Genomic DNA, 25,745 nt, shown 5'->3' on the forward strand with positions numbered 1-25,745 from the left:
CCCCATTACTCAACTGAAAAAGGTCTTGCCAAAGTCATGTTAACAACCTTTGTTGCAAAATCCAAAGAACATTTTAGATCCTTTCCTAAGTTGAATGCTCAGTGGCTTTTGTCACTGCTGACTGCTTCCCTTGGTTTTCTCCACATCACACTCCTTGATTGCCTGGTGCCTTAGTTCAGGTCTTCTGAGCAGCATAGGAGGCAGGGCTGCTGTTGCATAATGGGGAGGATACGGAGCTGGTTAGGTGTGCCAACTGCACTCCTTGCAGCTTAACAGCAAGTGCATTCTTAAACGGAGCCCTCACTTCCACAACAGCCACAGCCCACCCCTTGTGCAATATAGATCTGCTTCTCCACGTACATTTGGGGAACAGATTATCCAGGATTCCAGTGGGCCTGTCTTCCTGAGGAGAAACTTGAAAGAGGTAACTTAGGGAGCAGTCTGACCCCTATTGCTGCAGTTGGTCTGTCTGGGATCACAATTGGTACTTATCATCCCTCTTCCACTGTTCATTTTAAATTCCCCCTCAGCTTTCACCTCTGCTAGTCTTGATGACTTATCTGCTGATAAGATCAAAGCTTCCATTTCTGAGGGCCTGCACCCATAGTAACCACACTTTTCTTAGGCTGGGATTATCGCACTTGTTTGTCTATAGTCACAATTGAGCAAGTATGTCCAACTGGATCATCTGAGTTCCAAATATATTTCTCCCTGTCCTCATTGTGTAACAGCAGCCCTACTTCTTCCTCCTGACCAGGGTCAGTTACTCCTAAGAAGATATTGACTCCTCGTTCAGCCTGCTGGTCTCTGTATACAAGAATTCCTGAATGCCCAAGTGGCAGTCATAGCCTGAGCTCTCCACAGAGCCTAGTATTATAGGAAGAGAAAACACAGACTCTTTCAGTGAATCATTGAATGTGATAAGTGGACTCTCTCCTGCTTCTGCCCAATGGTTCCTAGACCCATATATTCTTCATAATTGGGATAACATCCATATAGAGGTTTGTGATTCAGTGTCTAGCCTGCATGATGATACCGCACCATGGCAGATGCCAAGATGTAGACAATTGCCTACAAAGTGGCATTCCAGTTGTGCCTTTGGTAGGCTATTGCATTGCTCTGTAGAGCTACCTGCCTCTGGATTCTGTGGTATGTGATAAAACCAGAGGATCCCATGGTCACAGGCTCACTCGTCTCCTCCTCTGTGAAGTGTGTCTCTCATGGTCGGATGCTGGGTTATATGGAATTCTATGTCTGTGGCTCACTTTGAAATCCTCCAGCTAGTAGTGCTGTCTGGGACTTCGTAGGTAAGAAAGGCAAACAGTTATCTAGAATAAATGTTTACTACCATGACAATAATTCACAGGCCCTTCCAGGAAGAAATGGCTCAATGTGTCATAAAGTGGCCATGTGATCCCTGTTGTACTGCTCAGGTTTGATCCCTGGTGTACCACTTTCCACTAGACAAATTGCTGCTGAGTCTGCATGACATTCTCACTTAATGTGTTCCACAGAGCTCAGCTCACAAGCGGCAGTTTAGAATGCATAGTTACTGGTTTCCATGGTCAAATATTCAGTCTCAAACAGGGCTCAGTAGCACCCCAAGAGGTGTTTTTCTGCACTGCAGATGGTGTGGCCTCACTCTAGAACGCCAAAGTACTGTATTTTGATTCTTCTATGAAGGCTTGCCATAAACTCCACACCACACTACCTCTTTTTTCACTTTTCACTCTTCCAACACAATAGAGTCTATTAGATCATATGGCCCAAGAGGCAGGGCTGCTTGTACCACAGCCGAGTGCTGCAAAGTCCTGCTCAGGCCCTATTCCAAGTTGCCAGATTTCCATGTTAACTGATACATGGGCGAAGCAATCTTTCTACAATATTTGATTCAATGAATAAATCACGACTTATTTGTCCATTTTCTTAGATATAAACAAAAGTATAACTCTGAACTGTAAGTTCCGAGTTTAGTCTTCAGCTCTGTCTAATATTCCCCTGGACCAGACATAGGCCTTCTCATACAGTGTTCAACTGTTTGTCAGTTGCTGGCAACTTTATCTCAGCATTAACTGTCTGTAGTAGCTTCAGACTTAACAAAAATCCAGCTAATTCCTTCATCCTTGTATTCATTGTTTTCCTTCATCTTCCTTGCCTCCTCCTCAACATCCCTCTAACACACACACACACACACACACACACACACACACACACACTTTTCTAAAGCATGAACATTGCACAGGCCAGGAAAGTTCTCTCACAGAACAGAACTTTTTTCCAAGCCATCATTGATTAAAGATTTAGTAATTGGACTGCCACCTTGTGCCACAGACTGTGCCCCCTGTGCTACCCAGAATGGGATCCTCATTACCAGCTTTCAGGAAGTGATCTGCTCCCAAACCCCATTTTACCTCCTGCTTTCTCAGACCAATTCCAGTACCAACTGTATCCGTTCAGTTATTCTTGGAAGCAGATGCTGAGACAGAATTAGGAGTGCAAGTGGTTCATTGAAAGATAACATCTGTGAAAGATAAAGGGGGAGAGTCCCAGACAGTGCCACAGATCTGACAAAGTCTTGGCCAAACCAATGGGGAGCTCCAGAGCAAAGACTGCCTGTTAGAGGAACCCACATTGGGCATAGAGGCCAGGCTGTAGCACCACTACCTTGCTCAGCCCTGGGCTGTGGGCTTCCCAGGAATAGTAGAGCCTTGGTTAAAACACTGTAACAGTTCCTGCAGGTGCTACAGATGGAGGCTTGCAACTAACTGCCTCCTGACAGTTACACAGAAAGCTGTTTCCTGGAGGGAGATCTGAGTGGTGCATCTCTGTGGCTGCCATACCCATTTTCTTTTTCGTCTTCTCTGTTTGCACATCTGCCTTTCTGTACCAGCTTCTCTTTCTTCCTCTACCTGTCATTTAAATGATGCTGGATGGTTTTGAGGTTCTTATCTCATGCCACTCTTCTCCAGCCTCACCTACTCCCATTCATACATCTAATGAGATTCTAATTAATTTTAATTTCGGATCTCTAAGCCGGGTCTCTTTTCTGAGCACTAAACTTGTATCATCCATTTACCCACTTAAATATCATACAGACTCCTTACATTTAACATTTCCAAAGGTGACACTATTATCTTCTTGGCCAAAACTATCTGTATACCCATCTCAGTGAATGGATCCATCAGTTACCCAGATACTCAAAACAGCACAGTCATCTGCAACAACGTGGATGAACCTGGAGGACATTATGTTAAGTGAAATTGGCCAGACACAGAAAGACAAATGCTGCATGATCTCATGCATATGAGGAGTCTAACAACATTGATCTCATAGAAGCATCAGGCATATGTGGAGTCTAACGACATTGATCTCATAGAAGCAGAGAGTAGAATAGTGGTTACCAAAGGCTGTGCAGAGGGTAGGAGGAGGAAGAAATGAGGAGAGGTTGGTCAACGGGTATAAAGTCACAGTTAGGTAGGAGGAATAAATTCTGATGTTCTATTGCACAGTAGGGTGGCTATGTTAACAACAATGTATTGTATATTTCCAAATAGCTAGAAGAGATGATGTTGAATGTTCTCACCACAAAGAAATGATAAATATTTGAGGTGATGGGTTTGCAAATTACTCTGATTTGATCATTACACAATGTATACATGTATCACAACAGCATACCATATTCCAAAAATATGCGCTATTTAAAAATAAGAGAAAAACTAAAAACATAAAATCAGTATTTAAAGACAAACAGACACATAGGTTTATTCTTGATACTTTCTTCTCACTCATCCCTAATATCAAATCCATTGTTAATTATTACTAGTCTAAATATATCTTGAATCTGTCTCCATTTCATTTGTTTTCATCTGAGTTCTCACCACTAACATTTTTTTTTCCACCTGAATGGAAACGGAGTTTCTTTTGTTCTTGCTAAACACAGCAGTCAGGGTGATCAGCCTGTACTGTGGATGGGGTCTCGGTCTCTTGAGTAAAATACGTTATTGGCTTCCATTACTCTTCAGAAAATTTCAGACTCTTCACATGGTTTATGAAGGCCCCGTGATCTGGCCCTGCTTGCTTCTCTTTTCAGGCAGATCCTTTACTAGTTTCCCTCCACGTCAGTCACTTCTATTATTTCAGTCACTTTGAACTATTTTTATATTCTAGAATTTTATTTCAGCCACTTCGAACTATTTTTACATCCTAGAATGTGCCATTCACTCTGCTGCTCTTATTGCTTCCACAAGCTATTCCTTTTTATGGGGACGTTCTTTATTTCCACTCTTTTTATTTCCATAATTAACCCTTTCCCATCCTTAATGTATATGAAAGCACAAAAATAGCAATACAGTTAACTATGTGTTACCATCAGAATTAACCAGAAGTTAACAATTGGCTTTAACTTAGCTTTCTCTTTTATTTTTTAAATAAATAAAATGTCACAGAAATGGTTAAAGCTCTGCCACTATCCACTTTTTCCTTCTATCCCCACTCAGGGATTAAGATAGAATTCTATTGTTTTGTACCCTCTCTTGCTGTTAAGAAATCTGCCACCAGCTCAGTTATCTTTCTCTTGATGTTTTCATCTTTGACTTTTACTTGCTTTTAAGGTCTCTGTCTTAAAGTTTAACAGTTTTACTGTAATGTGTGTAGATGTTGATGAATTTTTATTTACCCTGCTTTGAATTCATTGTTCTATTTTGAATGAGAAGTTCTTAGCCATTATCTCTATAATATTGTCTGTCCTCATTTTCTCTATTCTCTTCTCATGTGAGTCCTATTAGATGTAAGTTGGATCATCCATCTTTCATTCTTGCCTTTTAACTTCTCTTTTGTGATTTCTAATATGATATCTCTCTGTGCTACATTTTATCTAATTTCTTAGCTTTACATACATTTCCAGGCCACTATTCTTCAGTTAACTACTCTTCTGTCTAATCCATTTCTGTTATATTTCAGTTGTCTGTTCTGTTTCATATATCTGTTCCTTTTTGTGGTTTTGATAATATCTTTTACGTCTTGAATTATTTTAAACAAATTTATTTTACAGTCACTTTGAAATCATTCTATTCCCTGTAATTCTTGGGGGTATCAATTTGATAATTGTGAGATCTTAATGGCTCTTTCATGGTGAATTGTTACATTTTATTTTATAATTTAGGATTATAAACTCATTTATCATTGAGAAAATGGCTTACGGGGAGTTCCACATTTGTTTCCAACAGCAACATCAGGTATTTCACTGCTCAGGGATATATTTTATGATACGATCTCGGTTTGGGAGGTGTCTCAGCCATCCAGTAGTTTAAATGCCAACCAAAACACGCAAGTTTATGGGCAGGTGCATGGTTCCAGATTCTCAAGAAGGCTTTTTTAAAAATAGAATATTGAGTTTGATGCAGTGGCGTGGGGGGCGGGATGCCTCTTTGCCATTCAGATTGTGGGGAAAGTAGTGGGAATCCAAGTGAGGAGCAGCCAGAGGAGAGCAAAGGAGAGGATGGGGAGGCTGATGACCTGGGCCCTCGGCCTGTGAAGGCTGTGACTTTTCTCTAGCTAGAGGACTCTTCTTTTGTGGGAAGGATAGCATCTCCTGAGGACCCCTGCTATATGAGCAGGCTGACATAGGTGGTGATGAGGTCTGTTCCTTTCTAGGTTCCTGTAGGGATCTGTAGGTAGCTGTTCACTAGGAAGTTAACTAAGAAAGAGAACAAAAACTATTCATTTGGATCCAAGGTCCATCTCCGCTGGGGGCTGTGGTGGCTTTGGATTGTCGGAAGACCATCAGCTTCAGCAGGTCTGCACTAGGGAACAATCACTCTTCCCTAGCCCAAACGTGCCTCTGCCCTCTGTATCATTGACAGAGGCTGCATGTTTGGAAAGAGAACATAGTGACTGCTGAACTGAAAGTTGACTTGAACTCTTGCTACCAAGATTTTTCCTGACCCAGTGAAAGAGTATTAAGACATCAACCTAGGACATATTGAGAACCAAGGCCAAGATGGGACAGGGCCATATAACTGGGCTTCAAACCATGACTGGGACTAAGAATAAGCCAAGAGCCCAGGCCAAAACTGAAAAGAGTCTGCTATACAAGCTAAAGCTACAGAAGAGAGAAAGGCTACTGGTGTGGTTAGGCCTGTAGCCAAGACCTGGGCCAAAGCAAAAGACAAGCCAGGGTCTCCAACAGATGCAGTGGCAGAGATGAAGGCAGTGCCTAAGAATAAGGTTGTTGCTGAGATGAAGGAAGGAGCTCTGTCAGAGCCTAAGGCTCTGGGCAAAACCATTGGAGATTTCAGTCCCAAGGTTGGGAATGAGTCCTCCAGCTCCACCTGTGAAAATGGGGCTGGTGTTGATGCCTGAGTCTGGGCTGAGGAAGAGGCCACTATCAGTTCCTGGTTCTGAAATGCAGAAGAGGCTGGTAATCATTCCGGTGCTAAGAATGATAAACCTGAAATTGGTGCCCAGGTCAGTGCTGAGGAGTTGGAGCCTGTGGCTGGGGCCAGTTGCAAACCTAGGTCTGGGGCTGAGGAAGAGGAGAAAGAGAAAGTCATTGGGAACTGGTTTTGGGAAGAAGATGGTACTAGTTTCGACCCTAATCCTAAACCTGTAAGCAGGATAGTTAGACCTCAGCTAACTGTGGATGAAATTAATGAGAAAAAAAAAAAAATAGCCCAACGACTGTTCTGAGGTAACTATCTGGCCCAAAAGCCCTGCTGTAACTCCAGCAGTGTTCAGGTTAGATCCCAGGCATCTGAGGCAAGCCCTCCTTCATATGTTGTTCTGGGCTTAGCTGAAGAAATTTCCTATTCTTGGCCTGTGGCAACAGCCTGCCCTTCTAGGAACACTTGCTTATGCTCACAGCCTGTCCCTGAGTGTCCTTTTTGTTCTGACCCTTGCATCCAGACCATAGATGAGATTAGACACCAAATCAGGATAGGGAGGTAAATGGGATTAAGCCATTTGCTTGCCCTTGCAAAATGGAATGCTATGTGGACCCTGAGGAATTTGAAAAACTTGTTAGCTTACTTAAGTCAACTACTGATCCTCTTGTTCATAAAAGAGCACAGATTGCAATGGGTATCCATAACGTTCACCCATTTGTCCAAGAGTTTATTAATGAAATGGTATAATGACGCTTATTGAAAGCTTGCTCAGTTTTCTCTCCACAGAAATGAGAAAATTATTAATTTTCTTATGAGTAATTACTCTGAATCCTCCTTCTGGGGATGAAAGACAACACAAAATTGAATTACACGTTAAACGTATGTGTAAAGACACCACGTCATTTCCTTTGAACTCACCTGGACAGCAATCCGAATTAAAGATACTGGGGCAACAGACTATGGATTTCGTCCATCACTACATTGTTGCCAGTGACTTTTCAGAGCTTTTTCATTTGCCATCCTCGGGGAAGTACAAAGCCAGAAATCTTGTTTTGAAAGTAATTTTAAATATGCCTGAAAATCCAACTGCAGCCAGAGACACGATCAATATGAAGGCATTGGCAGCCTCAAAACTCATCTTTAACCATAAAGAGGCAAAAACCAATCTTGTTAGTGGTGTGGCCGTATTTATTAACATAAAGGAGCATATCAGAAAGGGCTCAATTGTAGTTATTGATCACCTGAGTTATAATACGCTCATGGGCATTTTCAGGGAAGTTAAAGGGATTATTGAAACAATGTAAAATGAACCAGAGATAGAATACTTTGAACCATCTCCAAACTCTAGCAGGCTGTACATTCCCAAAGAGCCTTGTATCATGTTTGGTTATTACAGTGTACAAGTTATACATTGCATCTTTAACACAAAGTTACCTGTGAGAAGCTCTAGGTTTAAGCTAAATTATTTTGGGGATATCAGATGAAATCATATCTTGGGCTGAAAATGTTTGTTGATTTTTATCTTGTCTAGATTGGCATATTTTTAACATTTTATTTAAGATAGTGAACCAGTTCATTGTAAGTAAGCTAACTTGTTCATTGGTATCTGCTTAGATCCATCTGCAGCTTAAAATGGCAAAAAAAAAAAAAAAAAAAAAAAATCCTTGAATTTGTATTCTAGTTATAGAAGTAAGGCATACACACACACACAAATAACTAACAATACCTAGAGAGAGAGTGAGTGTGTGTGAGAGTGTGTGTGTGTGCACATATACACTCATGGCCAAATGTGCACTCTCTACATAAAGGAGGCAGGGGTTACTATAGGCTGTTTAATGTAAGAGAAACTACTGTCTTTCTCCTATTCCAGCTGTATCAGATACTCATTCCGCAACACAGAAATGACCCAGAATTTCAGACAAAATGTATTATTTGTTCAATTTTAATTTTGCTTCTACATTTATAACTCTTAAATTGTCAGGCTGTTTCATTTATGTCAGTCATCTCACAAAAGAGAAGGGTGGAAACATTTTGTGCCTATTCTATGTCAGATACTGCGTTGGCACCATATTTTGCAAGTTTATTTTTTTCCTCTATCACAGTGATCCTGTGAGCTAGGTACTTGTATTTTTATTAGAACTCATTAGTCTGGGTACCCTCCAATGAGAATTAGAGAGGGTAAATACTTTTTCCTAGATTCCCACAGCAGGCAGGTGGCATAGCTGTTTTATCTGACACCAGAACCCATCTCACCATACTACTTTACAGTCCTCCTGAAGGACATTTTGAGGTGATGGCCTTCAAAGCTCAGAGACTGGTTTTAATAGTTTAATTTTGCAATGGACGATGTCCATGCCAGGTGTAACAATTCTTAACTTCCTCCACATGCATGTGTCCATTAGACATTTGGCTGCATCTGGCTGGAGGTCAGGAGAAAAGTCTGAGATGAATAGATGGTTTTTATGTGGCAGTGTCAGAAGTAGTAGGTGCCCCAAACTTTGTTCAGTGAGTAAGATAGAGATTTGGAGTCATCAGCAAGGGGAACTTGTTCGATGTCCTTTGTATCATTTTCTGTCCATTTGTACTTTATCTTCCCCAAAGAGCTGAAATCATCCTGTACATTGTTTTATACCCTGAATTTAAAAGGTAATTGCTTTTTTCCTCCTTGCAAAATCATGCCTTAATTTTTTAATCATTTATGATTTATTCTCCTGTGTGTCCTATGAAAGGCCAAAGGGCTTTATCTTTTACTAGTAGAAAAGACTGGGCATTTCTGCATTTGTACCAGCTAACAGGACAGAATAAACATAATTGGAGAAATTTAGACCCAGAATTACAGCTTCCACAATACAAAACAGCAAAGCTGGAAGAGGCTGCTATGCCAGTCTACAAGATAGTGATTCTTGGTCATTGGTATGGACCAGAAAGCATACCCAGAACGTTTAGGCTATGGCTGAGTTTTCTAAGACTCATGGTGGGAATTATAATCCCTGATCTGAGCTGAAATGAAAGTGTCTATGTGTGAAAATATGGGGTAATATTCTTTGAGGTTTTCTGATGGTTAAGAAGCTAAAACAAGATCATACTGTAAATATGTGTGTAACTTGCTTCCCCCCAGTTGTATATTGTAAACATCTTTGCATGTCAATAAATATGCCTCTGCAACAACAACAACAACAACAAAACAGAGTATACACAAGGGATATACAAACTTTGGTCAGTGGGAAGATCTTTGCTGACTCACATTTTCACTAAGTGTATAGCACTTTGATATTCCTAATTCCGTAGCAATATCTGAATTCCAACTCTGTCTGTCACATGTGCTGACATCTCTTATTACCTAGTGTCAGCATTAAAATCCAAACTCCCAGGGTCCTGAGGCTGGCGATTCCTTCCCCATGATCATCTTTCTACTTCTTGAGCACTCACAGAGCTTGTTACTCTGTTTTCAGTTCTTTCATAATATCTGGGGAGTTCTTGGATTTCTAGAGAGTTCAGCTATTCGTTTGAAATAATTGTTATGTTTTATCTAACATTTATCAGTGGTCATAGTGGGAAGGTTTGGGGATTATGTAGACTTCCAGGAAGTCTTCATCTTTCAGTTCCTAGATTACTCATTGTCCAGATATTTATTGTCTTGGGGACTATATTGGGTATTGAAGAGAGGTGGTAAAAAATATAGATAGAGAGAGAGATAGAGATAGAGATAGATCCTACACTATTAACTTTACATTAAAATTAGACATCGGTTTCTCCAGGAGGTTTTCTCTAACTTTTCTCAATCTCAAAATTAGCTATTATACATAGCTAACTCACTGTATATTTCCTCGTTCTATCATTCTTTTTTTTTTTTTTTTTTTTGAGACAGAGTTTCGCTCTTGTTGCCCAGGCTGGAATTTAATGGCGCAGTCTCGGCTCACTGCAACCTCCACCTCCTGGGTTCAAGCGATTTTCCAGCCTCAGCCTTCCAAGTAGCTAAGACTACAGGTGTCCACCACCACTCCTGGCTACTTTTTGTATTTTTAGTAGAGATGGGGTTTCAACATGTTGGCCAGGCTAGTCTCAAACACTTGACCTCAGGTGATCCACCTGCCTTGGCCTCCCAAAGTGCTGGGATTACAGGCATGAGCCACTGCTCCTGGCCTCATTCTATCAATCACACTATTTTAATTATAAGTTAATTTGTATCATCTTCAGGATTATAAGCTCTGAGAAAATGGTAAACCTTGTCCCTCTGATTAGTTATTCCACGATGTCTTGCACAAAGTCCACCACATTGCAGAAACAAAATTATTATTGCTGAACACGGTTGCTTCAGAAAGTACTTGAGAATGTTCAGTATCTTTTAAGAAAATTCAATTGTCAGTCTATTTTTCCCAATATTCAAGCACTATCCACCTTTCTTTTTTCTCAGGTTTGTTCTCCTCTGTATGTAAATTATCTCAAGCCTCCTGTATCCTTAGAAACAAAGAAAAAAAAGGAAACAGTAATACCTCTCTTAGTTTCCTGAATCTAAGGATTGTATTCTATATCTCCTTCTGTGAAATATTGCAGTTTACCATTCCTGCATTTATAAGCCTTTTTAAAAGCCAGCCAAAGCAATCCTGGTGCTTCCCAGATGCCAGTTCCATTGGAAGATTGGTCCCCCATGAGGCAATTTGCTAAAGCACTCTGGCTCTTGCCTGATGTCTGCACTTATGACTCATGGCTAATTTGATTACTTCCCGGTGACTCCCTGAATCCTTTGTTTGCTTGTTTCTATACTTCAACCCTAGTTGAATTTTCTTACATTAATTATGTTTTAAGCATTAATTATGTTCTAAGCTTGATTCAAGTCTTATGCTGCATCCCACACTTTTTAAAAATTACAAAACAAAATCTTTTTATTGCATCCCATGCTTTTAATTGACAGCTCGATTCACCTGGGGTTTCTCCATCAGGTCACGCAGCTCTGAAAGCTCTCTATTGCCCCCTTCTGGTAGCTGGCAGACTAGTACCTTAATTAGCTTACATAGTCAATGCTAACCTTGTTGCACGATGTTGCTATGCCTCAGATACTAGCATCTTCCTTTCTTTCTTATATTCTTCGCTGCCACTGTTTCTTCATCATCTATTTATTCCTCATTCCTTTCAGACTGACTTCTGCTGCCTCCAGCCCTCTACCAAAACTTGCCATCCCATTGATATAAGGCCCTCTCAAGTCTTCTGGATGATCTCTGTATATGAAAATATTGCCCTTCCCTTTCCTACTTAGCCACAACACCTTTATTCTAAGAACTTGAAGTTCCATTAGAAATTATCTACTCTAGGAGTCTTCAAATTTGACAACAGATTAAAATTGCCAGGACAACTTAAAAATACTATTTCCTTGGCCCCCTTCCTGAAAATTCTCACCTTTTTGGTCTGAGGTAGAGGTCTCTTTTGACTTATTGTCAGCATTAAAATCCAAACTCCCATTTGAACTTTAATTTAAATGTATTTATTCAGTTAGGTAAATCATGCATTGGGTAAAAATTTAAACAATACTTAAATCCACCCTTCCTGTATAAGTCTGTTTTTACAAGCTATAGAGAAATACCTAAGACTGGGTAACTGATAAAGAAAAGAGGTTTATTTGGCACAGAGTTATGCAACCTGTACAGGAAGCATGATGCTGGCATCTACTTGGCTTCTGGGGAAGCCTCAGGAAACTTACAATTATGCAGAAGGTGAAAGGGAAGTAGGCGTGGAGGAAGGGAGTGGGGAAGTGCCACGCACTTTTAAATGACCAGATCTCATGAGAGCTCATTTACTATCATGAGAAAAGCACTACAGGGGATATCTGCCCCTCCTGATCTAATCACCTCCCACCAGGCCCCACCTCCAACACTGAAGATTACAATTTGACCTGAGATTTTGGCAGGGACACAGATCCAAACCATGTCACTTCCCCTTAGCTTCCTTACATTTCCTCTCCTAAGGCAATCCTTGTTAACAGTTTCTTAAGGATCCATGTAGACACAAATTCTGTATTTTAAATACATGTCTCAACTGATTTGGATGCATTTGGTCCACTAAGCTTGAGGAGGCTCTGATTTAATTCACCGCTCTCATCTTCCTTGAAATTCTTTCATCCCTCGACATCCTTTGTGCTGGTTATCGAACAACTCTGATAGTTTGACTCTGTCTTCTTGCTCTACACCTCCTACTTTTTCTGACTGTTTAATGTGGGCATTCCCCCAAACTACTCCCCTTGATCTTCTTTTCTGTCTGTTTTCTTTCTTGACACATCTCTCCAGACCTATGAATCACTCACAGAATATACTCATATCACTTGCGCCAACATCTCAAGCTAGCCACACACCAGTAATTTTTCTACCAGTTAGACATTTCTGCCTGGTTGTCTGGGAGCACCTCAAAGTCAGCATCCAAAATGAACTCACCTTTCTGTTAACAAAACTGCTTCTGCTTCTTTTTTTCCCATTGTCCTTACTTCTGTTATCATTGACTCCTCCTCTGCCTCTTTTATGTTAATTGCACCTTGAAATGCCCCACACTTCCCTTCCCTCCACTTCAGTTTCATTTGTTACAGCATTTTTTACACTAGCTTCACTTGTGATTACCACTTCCCTGCCCACTGCTGATAAGCCCCTTGAGGATTCTTGAGGGCAGCTACTATATTTTCTTTATTTCTATGTTCTCAGCACCTCACTCACTCTCTGATAGTAGGTGTTCCATAGATATGTTGGGTCAATGAATACCCGTTAAAGCTCAAATTTTTAACGTGGCAGTCGACATCTTCCATTTCTAATTTACCAACCTCTTTAATTTAGACAACTTAATTTCCGCCTTGCTTCAACCAAACTGGACTATTCACAGCTCTCCTGAATGCACATTGCAACCTTCCTTTTACACTTCTTTGTTTGTGCTTTTCTTTCTGCTTGACATGCTCATCGGCTCCCTGCCTATCAAAATCTTACAAATCCTTCAAGTCTCAGATCAAATGCCTTATTCTTCCCAAAGGCTTCCCAAATCCTTAAGTCCTGGGTTCCCACAGAATGTGGATTGCACTTTAGTCTTACTTCTATTCGACTAAATTTATAAAATCACAGGATTTTAGTTGTGGAAGACACGTTAGAGGTTACCTAAGACAACCCTGTATTTTACAGCTAAGGGAACTGAGATCCAGAAAGAGTAAATGTCTTGCTCAAGATTAAATATCAGCCAGCGACCAATGGAGCCAGACCTAGAACCCAACTCTCCTGAATTGTTTTCCAGAGCTACGCTGCCTGTGCAATTGTTTTAGCTTCTCTTCTAGACCATTAGTGCCAAAAGTCAAGGATTAAATTTTATTCAACTTTAATTCCCTTATAGTATCCAATATAGCGCCTTTCATATAGTAGGTTCACAAAAGCTATACTGGATTGAAATGAACATTTAATATACTGGTTAATAGGTATTTTTAGCCAGAGTTCCCTGGAAAACAGTGTGAGGCAGAGATTACTTGCTGATGTGAGAGTAAGGAGAAAGAAAAGGTAGGAGGGCTAAGGGGCAATGCAGTGGCTACTGCTTCCCAGGGAACCTGGAAACCCAGCAGGTAATGTGGCAAGTGGTCTATACATCCAACAAGGTATCTGTGGACAGGCTGTATGGACCCATGCCTTGGGGCAGTTCATAAGAAGCAACTTACTGTCCCTATATCTTCTCATATCCTTTTTCCCACCAATCAAAGTTACTCCCCTGCACTTCCAGCTCTGTCATCTGGCCCTTTGATGGCTCTTTGGAAAGCCAGATTCCATACCCTGTGGAAGGTTCCTCAGTTGAGTCCAGAGTGGAAGAGAATGCAAATAAGATATGCCCAATAAAAAAAGCTCTGAACCTACACCTGTTACTTAACCCTGTTACTTGAGATTGTTACTATGTTGATTTTTGAAATCCATTGATGTTGGAAACACAAAACTGGTGGTGGCTTTCCTTAAGAGACAGGCTGAAACAGATAATTTTTTTTTTTTTTTCAGATGGAGTTCCACTCTTGTTGCCCAGGCTGGAGTGCAATGGCACAGTCTTGGCTCACTGCAACCTCTGCCTCCTGGGTTCAAGTGATTCTCCTGCCTCAGCCTTCCCAGTAGCTGAGATTACAGGTGCCCACCACTCCTGGCTAATGTTCGTATTTTTAGTAGAGATGGGGTTTCACCATGTTGGCCAGGCTGGTCTCAAACTCCAGACCTCAGGTGATCCACCCACCTCGGCCTCCCAAAGTGCTGGGATTACAGGCAAGAGTCACTGCGCCTGGCCGAAACAGATAATGTTTAAATGTTTTGTGCAAGTTAACAGTGACATTCATGAAGAGAATGATTAAAGTACAGCTTGAATAAGTTCTGATTTTTCTCTCTTGAGAATAATGTGCAAATCCATATACGACTTTTAAAAATCATCAGATTTCAGTGTTTTCTCATATGATGTTATGATTCTACATTAAAAGACCTATAAACTCTTCTAATTAAATTACTGAAGATAGTGCAAAAGAATCCATGACTCTTTGTCCTCAGATATAACTCATACCCTAAATGCAAGTTGTTCACCAGTGCACATGACAAAAAACACTTAAGTGGGGGGAAGAATTCTTTCTTTCAGACGAGTGGTTTCACTACTTAAAAAAAAAGCCTTGAAAACTTGGACACCCTTCAAGAGCCTCTGAATATTTTTCTTCAGCAGAAATTCCAGCCCAGATGTTCAATAACTCAGGTTTGTTTTGAAACAGGAAATAAAGAAACAAATTTTTGTAAAGAAACGGCAAAATTTGAAAGCAATTAATGGTGACATGTCCAAGAATTTTGCTTCATTTTATTATTAGCGCAATCAATCTTACGAGATTTTATTGTGAGATATTGGAGAAGAGAGGGGAAAAAAGTCTGGGAATTGGAGATAAAATTCAACATAAAGGAGACATTTTAAAGCCCAGTCAAGAGGAAAGGAAGAGTGATGGCTAAACTGACTGCCAAAAGACATTGTAAAGTTACCAGAGAACAACAGGTGATAATAGAAGGCCCTAGGTAAGTTCTGTTCGTAGACTTCAAACTTGCAAAGGTGTCCTGCAGACCAAGATCTGCTGACCTAGCAGTGGCAAAGTTGCTTTAAATGAATTCACACCAACAAGCCTGGAGGGATTATGTCTCTTGATGCTAAAGTGATTCAGTCATACATATCTGAGGGCACTAGGTGAAATTTCTGGAGAATTTTGGAAAATAAATGTGGGACCAGAAAAATAGGATCACTTTGTTCTGGTTTTCTTAAAAAGGATAAAAGGTACATTTCATTTGCTGGGTCACTTAAATGCTCTAAGCCTCTGGTTCTCCTATAGATTGGGGACTATTTACCAGTCCCATTTATCTACCAGAATTGTTTTGATAATTTTTAAAAAATATATATGGAGACTAATCATAAATTCTAAATCAATATAAAAATGGGCCGGGTACGGTGGCTCACGCCTGTAATCCTAGCACTTTGGGAGGCCGAGGCGGGTGGATCACGAGGTCAAGAGATCGAAACCATCCTGGCCAACATGGTGAAACCCCGTCTCTACTAAAAATGCAAAAATTAGCTGGGCATGGTGGCATATGACAGTAGTCCCAGCTACTTGGGAGGCTGAGTCAGGAGAATCTCTTGAACTTGGGAGGCAGAAGTTGCAGTGAGCCAAGATCACACCACTGCACTCCAGCCTGGTGACAGAGAGAGTCTGTCTCAAAAAAAAAAAAAAAAAAAAAAAAAAGATAGTGACTATTTAAATCTCTTTCTTCTTTGCATTTTCATTGCACTTTACACATACTACTGTTGTAGATCTTACTGTGTTGCATGATGGAGAGGTTTACGTCCAGTTTCCCAACTGGAATGTATGTGAGATACTGGCTAGCCATATGCAGAAGATTGAAACTGAACATTCTCCTTACACCATATACAACATTAACTCAAGATGGATTAAAGACTTAAATGTAAAACCTAAAACTATAAAAACCTTGGAAGACAACCTAGCCAGTATCATTTAGGACATAGGCACATGCAAAGATTTCATGACAAAGATGCCAAAAGCAATCGCAACAAAAGCAAAAACTGACAAATAGAATCTAATTAAACTAAAGTGCTTCTATTTATTTTGTTGAGAGTATAAAAAACACTATCAACAGAGTAAGCAGGCAACCTACAGAATGGGAGAAAAATTTCGCAAACTATGCATCTGACAAAGGCCTAATATCCAGCATCTATAATGAACTTAAATTTACAAGGAAAAAATAAACAACCCCATTAAAAGTTGGGCAAAGGACATGAAGATATACATGTGGCCAAAATTCATATGGAAAAAAAAGCACAGCATCACTGATTATTGGAGAAAGGCAAATCAAAACCACAATGAGGTACCATCTCATGCCAGTGAGAATGGCTACTATTAAAAGTTAAAAGAAATGCTTTTACCCTGTTGGGAGTGTAAATTAATGCAGCCATTGTGAAAGACAACGTGGTGATTCCTCAAAGACCTAAAGACAAAAATACCATTCGACCCAGCAATCCCATTACAGGATGTATACCCACAGGAATATAAATCATTCTATTATAAATACATATGCATGCATATGTTTATTTCAGCACCATTCAGAATAGCAGAGACATGGAGTCAACCTAAATGTCCATCAATGATAGACCGGATTAGGAAAATGTGGTACATATACACTGTGGAATGCTATGCAGCCATAAAAAAGAATGAGATCATGTTCTTTGCAGGGACATGGACGAAGATGGAGGCCATTATCCTCAGCAAACCAACACAGGAACAGAAAACCAAATCCCAGATATTCTCATTTATAAGTGGGAGTTGAATGATGAGAACACATGGATACATAGAGGGGAACAGTACACATGGGGGCCTTTTAGAGGCTGGAGGATGGGAGGAGGGAGAGGATTAGGAAAAACAACTAATGGGTACTAGGCTTAATACCTGGGTGATAAAATAATCTGTACAACAAACCCCCGTGACACAAGTTTACCTGTGCAACAAACCTACACTTGTATCCCTGAACTTAAAAGTTTTTTTAAAAAAGAATAAAGGGTAGCAAACACACCTTCTTGCTACAAAAGAAAAAAAAAAAAAACAGTAGGCTATTGGTAGTTAAGTTTTGGGGGAGTCAAAAGTTATATGCAAATTTTTGATTATACAGTCGTCAACACTCCTAAACCCCTGCATTGTCAAGGGTGAACTGTATATGTTTTTGTGAATCTTTTTATGAAACTGTTTTTAAATGTCAGTTTTTTGTTGACCCTGCATGACTGTGATAGAATTTTTCTACCTTGTGTCCCGAAAACAGATGTTGTTCCCTTATAATTATAATACATTTTACAAAATCGCCACTGTAGAGTGTTTTGTTGAAGTGATCATCTTACATGAATGCATGAGCAGTAATGGGATCAATCATTCTTACTCCTGTCAATTACATTCCAGAGTCCCAACACAAACCTAGCAGCTTGTTGGAATATCTAGATGCCCTTTGCTTCTAGGTCCTCCCTCTTTCCTCCCAGATTTGGATTAACTTTAAATGAGCTATTATCTGACATGATGCCACAGTTTCCATGATTCGTATTCATTTTTTTAAAACTTTTGTCTATGATCTAGAAAGTGACAATGATTGATTTATTGCAAAATTTTCTGAATCGCTTTGCTCTGTCACATTAAGCTTTCAGCTAACCAGCAGAGGGAGCACAAAGAGATACATTGGTTTCATCTCAGTGTACAGGAAGTCTAGTTACTAAGTGGATGAAGAACTCCCACACATTCAGATCTGGTTCTCAATGGTAAGAAGCACTGTTCGGGTAATCAGGAAAACCTGGGCTTTAAGCAATGGTACCGCTACGAATTTATTCTCTTGCCTAAGATTACTTGGAATTCCTATAGTAGTGGGGGAGGGGGGACTCTCTTTTGCACTAATTCCTCCTTAAATTTTAAAGAAATTGACCCTGTGGACTGAGGTGGGTGCAGATGGTGGGATGGAGAGGAAACAAAAATTTCTTCTCACCTAGCTTCCACTCCAAATCTGTTTCTCCCAGAGCAAATACAAGATTTAGCAGTGGTATATGAAGTCTCTTGCTGCTTTATTCTCTAGGAAGCCTAATACGTCACGGTATTCACAAAGATCAAATGAAATATGGAGATAATTATGACATAAGTAAATAATATATAGACAAATATAGTTCTAGTCTGAGATTATCCTGGATTAGAAACTAGGTTATTTCTGACTTCTGGCAAAATTACAGGACAGGACAGGTTAGTGTCTAATCTGCCTGCCTCCCAGTCCCCAGGTAGCTATTGCCTGAAAAGGCATCAGAAGATACTTAAGAGATAGGAGATTGTTCATATTTACTTAATTTTTTGGATGAGGCTGTTTGTCTGGACTGTCCCATGAGGTGGTATTTACCTACTTGGGAAGCTCATTTTCCCATTTGGGACTTGGAAGCATTCTCATTGTACAATAGTGAGAGCTGGAATGCCAGATGAGTTGTTATTACATCATTATGAACCATCCCGGTGCCCATTTGATATAGTTAACAACAAGAATTAATGAAGTAATGTAAAAAGAAAAAATAGAATCCTTGCCCTGATCCAAGACAAAGGGACAAAAAAATTATTTCTGAAATTTGAGTGAAAAAAAAATGTTGGTTGCTTCTATTCTTTTAAGACACTGCCTAAGAAAAGTCAGAGTGTGTGTGTTATGCGGGAAATAAGAAGAGTATTGGAGGAGCAGGCAATCATTCATCTGATAGATTTCTTCGTTCAAATCAATATTGTTTGAGTGCTAACACTGTGCTAGGTGCTGGCAATGGAATGCTGAATAGAACAGGTAAGTTGCCCACACTTACCTGGAATTTGCACTTTAGACAGTCAACAATGATCAAATAATTACATTTGGTGGGTGTTACAAAGAAGAAAAACAGACTTCCATTTTGACCTCTTATATAATCATACTGCAATATCTTGAAGCTACTACTTATAAAGATTAAGCAGAAGCTACTGCTGCATACTAGAGAACTTTAAATGATTTCCAACATTGAGAAACTTGAATTTCTTAAGTAGTACTTATTATAAAAAGAAACTGGAATGGCTAATATTGGCTGTCTCTCTAAAGCCAATATAAAGAAAATGAGTGATACACTACATTATCTTGACCTCACTGACAACTAGACAGCCTAAGAAACAGTGTGTGCAATAGAGTAGAAGGAAGAATCAAAGGACATATTTTATAAGGATAATGAGTTCTGCTTTCTTTTCCCCTTCTGAGCTATGATAATTTTTGTCTCTTTTGTAATCACACCCTCTTGGAAAGTCACTGGCTTGGACTGATTTATGCCTACTACAGGTTTTTGTTTCCAAAAGTACATCTCCATGACTAAGGAAATGGGCTGTCTCAGGTTGGCTGGTTCCATCAAGAACACTTAAAACTTGATTGCCCAATTGTAAAACCAACTGGGGTCTTAGCATCCACTTGCATTTTCTCATTGGCGTCTAATTTTGAGGATATCATATTGCTTGGAGAAGAAAGAGACAGTAGTAATTATAATTTTCGTGGACTTACAGAGTTTTTAGAGACTTGGATATCATGTACTTTAACCTTGCACCCAGTGTAAGAATCTCCTATACCTGATTCATGATATTCATCTTTTGAATACATAGGGTAAAAAGAGCTTACTATCTCATTTTTTGAAGAATTCTATTATTCTTTTTTATATTGGAGACAATCTACGACCATTAGTCTTAGGTATGTTCACCAGAGCCCTCATGGACCAAATCAGAAGGAACCATTTGTACTTAATGACTTTCTTCCTCTTCACCACTAACAAGTCTTTTCTCTTCCAGACTAAACATTCCAGGTTTTTCCTCCATTCTGTATACAACATGATCCTCCAAATTGCTCCCATTTTGGATGATGGAGATTGAGGAGGTGGAGGATCAAAATATTAGTGTGTGTTTTCTAACGTATTTGCTATTTCTCTCAGTTTTGTGACATTAGCAGGTTTGATCAGTATTTCACCTGTGCTGCAATTCACATTGATAATTAAACTATACAGGGCTACTTTAATTATAAAGCTAAAAGTGGATTTTTTTTTTTCCATTAACCTTGCCAGACAGGATGACTTGCCAACTCATTCTCTTCGGGTCTATAAAATGCCCAGTGAAGTCATATTGACTCTAAAATCAAGCTCTGGATTTGAAGATGCTGCCATGCTGTTGAGTCAAAAGAATATATTATTTTTGATTTCTATTAGACCAGTAATTTTAGTAACTTTGGCAAAAGCAATATAAAAACAAGCAATCTCCAACTTGTAGGGTTGCATTGCAGAAGTCAATTGTTTGGAATGTATTTCACATGAGTATTAAATTTTCAGGCAAGACTCCCAATTTTTATTTTTATTTTTAGACAGAGTCTCACTCTGTCATTCAGGGTGGAGTGCAGTGGCGTGATCTTGGCTCACTGCAACTTCCACCTCCCAGGCTCAAGTGATTCTCCAGCCTCAGCCTCCCGAGTAGCTGGGACTACAGGCGTATGCCGCCACCCCTGGCTAATTTTTTGTATTTTAGTAGAGATGGGGTTTCATCATGTTGCCCAGACTAGTCTTGAACTCCTGAGCTCAGGCAATCCACCTGCCTTGGCCTCTCAAAGTGCTAAGATTACAGGTGTGAGCCACTGCACCCGGCCAACATTTTAACTCCTAAGACAACTGACATTGTAATACCACCCCATAAATCAGTTGCAAACCAGAATGTCATACCAGGTTCTTTAACTTAACATGTACCACAAGCACCACTAGAAATATTTTGACATCTAGCACGATGTTTAGCAATGTTTTTCTGGAGTCGGATGACCAGGATCACTGCTGGGAACACCAGGAATATTTTCATGCTTTTATTCTCCTATCCAATTGAGTTAAGGATACCTGGCCCCACGTCTGCTGAATAAAGAAAACTGGGATCCTTGTGGCCTGAATCTGGTGGTGGCTGGGAAGGTAAGACAGTGATAGATGCTACAGAGCTTCTGGAAGAAAGCCTGCCTACCACTGGGGTTTACTCCTCAGTCTTCATGGGTCCCAGTCGGACTCCCATTCTTTCTTTCCCTCCACGTCGGTCTGATTCATGGCCTCTTCATACTCAGTCTCTCTCCTCCTATTCTCTCTTCCTCAGGGGTCATGGCAAAATCTTTCAGTTTTGTTTCACTTATCCCTTAAGCACTCTTCAATGCTTTAACAGTTTTCTGAGGTTTGTTTTTCCCCTGCTGGGTAGCTAAGGAATTAACTAAGAAAGGAATATTGCTAGTTGCAAAAGGGAAGTGGGGGGTCTATAAAGCATCTCTCCAGTGGCAGCCTCTGTCTCCCAATCTCGCTCCCATTCTCTGTCTCACTTACAGCTGGCAGGGTGAGGCAGAATCACCTGCAGATGCTACTTGGGGACTGAGTAAAATGCACCAACTTTTCAAGGAAAAGCAAGGACAGGCTATTCTAGGCCTTAAGGGGAAAGATGGTCAGGTAGGTCTGACTTCTGACCTTTGATGAGAACACAGAACAGGGCTTCTTTGTGGGAGTTGGGAGTGAGAAGTTGGGAACTAACTTTTATTTTTTTTTAACTCTTAATTGCATTTATTTTATGCTGAATTTGTTCCCATGCCATAAGTTTTTGTTTCCTCAGTTTCTTCTGAGATATCTTTTTTTTTCCTTCTGTACAACAGAAATATCATATGTTGCAGAAATATCAGCACAAAAGAAACTTACTGAATCCTTACTGAAAAGGAACAAATTGTTCTAGGTTGCTCCTCTTCAGGTTTAGGAACAATTTGTTCCTTTTCAGTAAGGATCATCTTGATGTGGCAGGGAGAGTGCATGTGTGGGTTAATCCAACCATGAGCTCTATAAGGCCAGTAGCAAATCTTAGGTGCTTTATTCACCTGGATATGTTCAATGACCAGAGAATCTACATCTACACCCTTAAGTTTGGCATTTCTCTCAGCAGTTGTAAACATGTGCAGCAAAAATTCAGCACTCATTTTGGGCCACCAACCCTGTGTCCAGCCCCACTGCTTGGCCTGGGCACTACCAACTCCCCCATTGTAATGTCAGAATGGTACACGCTCATTCTGTGAAGTGACATCTTTCAGATGCTTGGTGACTTTTCGTACAGGCATACCCTTGTTGGCCTGGGCAGTTTCACGAGTGTTCTTAAAGGAAACACAAATATTTGAAACTCTTGATTTGCCTGATTTTGAGAGATTTTCTGGGTCGAGTGAATAGCAAACCATTTTCACAGATCACCTCAGGTCACTTAGGGGAAGGGTGGGACTGACTTTCTTGATCTTGCTTTTGCCTGTCTTCTCTTTTCACAAAGGAACAGATGTTCTCAACCCTTCCCAAGGCCAGTCTTTCACTGTCATTCATTTTTCTTCCTCCCCTTCTAAGACACACACGGCTATTGCAGAAACACAGTTCCTTAAACACAGTCCAAAATTCAACCAGCTCTGAACATTGAAATTTTTGGCAACCTACATTGCAGCAGAATTTGGCCCAAACTGACGTGAGGTGATATCGTCTTTATTTACTCACATATTTACTACAAAAATATCAATTATCAATGTGGTTGTTTCAAAGTACAGCCCCAGATCCTGCTTGAGTGTAATCAAACATATGTGTACTACCTTTCTGAAAAATCTGAAAATTTTTGAATTCTGAAATACATCTGGCCCCAAAAGTTTCTGGGTAGGGGATTATAGCCCTTTATTTCCTGTTTTCCTACATCTTTCTCTTTCCAGCTAAGTGAAAAAGAGCATAGACTCTGGTATCCCTAGCTGAATTCAAATCCTATCTCTAATATCGGTTGTGTGTGATTTGCTGTTTACTTAACCTGTCTGTGCTTCAGTTTCCCCATTTGTAAAATAGGGATAATAGTATTACCTATCTCAATGCTGTTGTGAAGATTTAATTGAGTTAATCTATGTAAAGTGCTTAGAATAATCGCTAGCACATAGTAGGCACTATAGGTTTGCTATTATCATCAACCTTAATCCTTCACTGTACCCAAAAATATTATGTCCCAATTATAAAATCCCTGCTCTTCACCCTATTCTCTCCATAGTTAACCTTCTATCCATTTTCTTCCACTCATGCCATAAACAGAAAACCATTTGTCATTAGTTACCATTGCCTACCCCTCAACTGGCTGAAATCTGGTTTGCTATCCTATTTCTCAACTCTATGGTAATTTCTCTCTTTAAGGTCCCTAATGCCTCTTAACTGCCAGTTTGAAAGACTGCTGTTTAGTTTCTTTTGGGCTGATATTTCTGCAACATATAATATTTCTGTGGCAAATAGACTCAGTTCTCCTTCTACTTCATTTTCATTCTACTGCTCCGGTGACTTGCTCATTAAAGGTTGACCTCCCCACGTATTTCATCCTTTTTGTACAGTACACATGCTCCTTAGAAAAAGTCTCATCCCATTTAAAGTGCCAGCTATCACCTGGATAATAATGACTGCCACATTTTATCATTAGCCCTGACCTCTCCCTTGTGCTTCAGACTATATTTCCTATTTGCCTCCTGCGTCCAGCACCACTACTTGGCCAGGGCACTACCAACTCCCCCATTGTTATGTTGGAATGATGCATGCTGTTTCTGTGAAGTGACATCTTTCAGATGCTTGGTGACTTTTCGTACAGGCATACCCTTGATGGCCTGGGCAGTTTCACAGGTGTTCTTAAAGGAAATGCAAATATTTGAAACTCTTGATTTGCCTGATTTTGAGGGATTTTCTGGGTCGAATGAATAGCAAACATTTTCACAGATCCATCTCCACTTGGATGACCTGCGGGAATCTCAAAGGTAACATATCCCAACAAAATGTATTATCTGTTCCCTGACATCCTGCCCCTAACCCCCATTCCAGCCCTCAAAAGAATCGCACAACATGTATTTTTTTTATTTTTAATCTAAGTTTTAATGGCATTGCACACTTCACCTACTAACTTAGGCCAGAGATGTTGAATCCTCATTTGTCTTTAACTTCCACATTCAATCAGTCACTAAATCCCACCAATTTGTTTTTAGTAACATCGCCAGAACCTGCCTACTGATTTACTCAGGGCTTGTACTAACTATCGTGTAGACCAGTGGCTTGACCTTTTTGCCCATAACCCATGGTATAAAATATATTTTATATTGTGCCCTGGGATATAGACATGTTTATATACATCTGTGCTCTCTTTTATTTTATTTCATTTCGTTTTTCTAAAATTATGGTTCTGATACCCTAAATTGATTTTACAATCTACCAATGGGTTACAACCTGCAGTTTAAAACACCCTGACCTAGAATAACAGCACTTTACTCATCTCCCCACTCCAACCCCCCTATGTCTGTAATGGTGGGTCAATAGATAACACTTCAAAGGGTGTGTACCAAAACCCTTAAGGGCGGGGGTTGTAATCTGCCAAATAAAATGCTCCCAAGAAAGTGATTCTGATATCTCCTATATGTTCTACTCAGTTATCAAGACAATACTGAATATTTCTTAGACATGTACTATACATAAAGCACACAGCTGTGGCTCAAATAAGCATGGCTCACTGATTTGGCACTCACATTTACATGAGCTTGGAAGCTTCAAAAGCCCTTAACGCTCCATGGATTTTCACACCTCCATTGACATTGCACATCCTATTCCCCTTGCTTGGAGTGTCCTCCATACTCCCTTTCATCAGGCAAATGCCCGCTTGTAGCAAAGTATATAAAAATCTATTTATTTACCAAAGACAGTTAGGTAGCAGTGGGGTAGTAGTGGTACTGGGCCCAGTTTATGTGCCTCTCCAGTTACTCTGTTTCCTGGTCACAATGGTCCCCGCAACCGCCATGGTCATTACTACCAGCTCACCCCACAGAGTCCGTCACAACAGCCTGCCCCTCACTCTTTGATTTGCTCCGACTCAGAAATACTGGAAGTCACGTTCATGGTTTATTCAAACAAGGAAAAAGATATGTCTGAGCAGGATGCCCCACAGGTGTCACAACCACATGGCCGCCTGGTTAAGAAAGTTTCCGGCCGGGCGCGGTGGCTCAAGCCTGTAATCCCAGCACTTTGGGAGGCTGAGACGGGCGGATCACGAGGTCAGGAGACACGAGACCATCCTGGCTAACACGATGAAACCCCGTCTCTACTAAAATATACAAAAAACTAGCCGGGCGAGGTGGCGGGCGCCTGTAGTCCCAGCTACTCGGGAGGCTGAGGCAGGAGAATGGCGTAAACCCGGGAGGCGGAGCTTGCAGTGAGCTGAGATCCGGCCACTGCACTCCAGCCTGGGCGACAGAG

At 40.3% G+C, this 25,745-nt stretch overlaps 1 protein-coding gene and 1 pseudogene across 3 annotated transcripts in view; both read left to right on the forward strand.

Annotated features, from left to right (window-relative positions):
* The window catches only part of TSHR (thyroid stimulating hormone receptor), a 178,860-nt gene that overhangs the window by 21,864 nt on the left and 131,251 nt on the right, over positions 1-25,745 (forward strand). The window lies entirely within an intron of this gene.
* Positions 5,457-7,687, forward strand: LOC112628692 (annotated as a pseudogene).

Source organism: Theropithecus gelada, chromosome 7b (assembly GCF_003255815.1).
Source record: "Theropithecus gelada isolate Dixy chromosome 7b, Tgel_1.0, whole genome shotgun sequence".
NCBI lineage: Eukaryota > Metazoa > Chordata > Mammalia > Primates > Cercopithecidae > Theropithecus > Theropithecus gelada.